Source organism: Neopsephotus bourkii, unplaced genomic scaffold, assembly GCF_033783945.1.
Source record: "Neopsephotus bourkii isolate Nb327-2 ecotype Australia unplaced genomic scaffold, CSIRO-AGI_Nbou_v1 NB_730, whole genome shotgun sequence".
NCBI lineage: Eukaryota > Metazoa > Chordata > Aves > Psittaciformes > Psittacidae > Neopsephotus > Neopsephotus bourkii.
Genome location: NW_026901228.1, coordinates 1,220,602 through 1,222,011, shown reverse-complemented (window position 1 = coordinate 1,222,011; position 1,410 = coordinate 1,220,602). Strand labels below are relative to the sequence as shown.

The 1,410-nt window shown below is 42.7% G+C and overlaps 1 non-coding gene across 1 annotated transcript; it reads right to left on the bottom strand.

The window, feature by feature from the left end:
* Window positions 1-635: 635 nt before the first annotated feature.
* LOC133212679 (U6 spliceosomal RNA) lies at window positions 636-739 on the bottom strand. The gene has a single exon (XR_009725569.1). It is a non-coding gene; the product is annotated as a U6 spliceosomal RNA (small nuclear RNA).
* Window positions 740-1,410: the final 671 nt, after the last annotated feature.

Below are 1,410 nucleotides of genomic sequence, written 5' to 3'. Positions count from 1 at the left end.
CTTGCAATGTTAGGGAGCATCTCCTGGCTGGCTCACAGTGCCCACCTCTCATCCCCTGGGCCATCAGTGCTGGGGCTGGCAAGGGCTGTTTCTCCTCCTTGCTGATTTCCTTCTTCACACTGTTCTTACTACCTCACAACACCAAGGAGGTGTTGACTCTATGGTGAAACAAGTGCCATCCAGTTCATTGCAGGCCTGAAACAAAGAGCAGAGCTGAGCTGTCATGTTTGCAGAGGCCAGATGGTCCTCACATTAGATGAAATTAAAAAAAAAAAAGGAAGAGATTATTCACCAAGATGGAAAGTGGCTGTGGAGAGGCATTGGAAAGGATTTGTTTGCTGCTCATCTTTGCAAAATATGTGGAAACTAATTAGGCAAATTAATGAGGAAAGGCAAGGAGGAGGTGTGATTGCCTGGATGTAGCCTTCAGTCCTCACTGACAGGTTGCCAAACAGGAGGGGAGGATGGAGAAAGAAAAAAGAAACATGTCATAGCAGACTGACTATTTCCTATATTCCCCACTTTCCTTTCCTCCTTAGACAGGACAGGATTCTGGTCAGGTGCAATCTTTGCCTGAGCCTGGATGAAATTTCATATATTCCTACATTTTTCAGGGACCATTGTAACACAGTCTTTTGAATATGGAACACTTCATGAATTTGTGTGTCATCCTTGTGCAGGGGCCATGCTAGTCTTCTCTGTATTGTTCCACTTTTAGTATATGTGCTGCCGAAGTTACCAGTATAAATGCTAATTATTTTCAAAAACATTTTGCTGCTGAGTGATGGAATTGGAAGATTTGTTTAAATTAGAAGAATTCAAATTCTTCTTAAATTCAGAACAAGAATGAATTCGGGGACCATGTTTGCTGGAGGGGTGAGGCTGCTCCTCTGTATGTAGAGGGACATGAAATACAACTCACCCATACAGATGAGAAAGCAAGTTTACTCTCCCGTTAATACCTTTACCTGGCTTTGTAGTATAGCTCATAGTAATGTCCTTAGTTCAAAATGTCAAAAGCCTTAGAAATATTAATAAACATTAAGCAGTAGCTTAGGAATAATTTATACAAAGTGCAGTGAAGGTACTTTTTAACAGTGCTTGTTTTAAGGCATTTCTAATCAGAAGACACTCCTAGTGAAACGCTCAGATGGATACGTGTCATTTGTTTCATATCACCTTAGGCTCTGAAGCCAAAAATCTGCATTAACTTTTGGCAGGAATTGCAAGTGAGGTACTCTGGGGGTTGGCCATGACCCCACATCCCTTGAGCACAGGAGGAAAGCTTTCCTTGATTCGTCTGCCTTGACATAAGGCCATGGAGCCAGGGATGCTCTGCTGAAGAAGGGAGCTGGGAAGGGCAAGACCTTGGAGGGAAGCTGTAAGAATTAAATAAGCTCAGGAAAGATG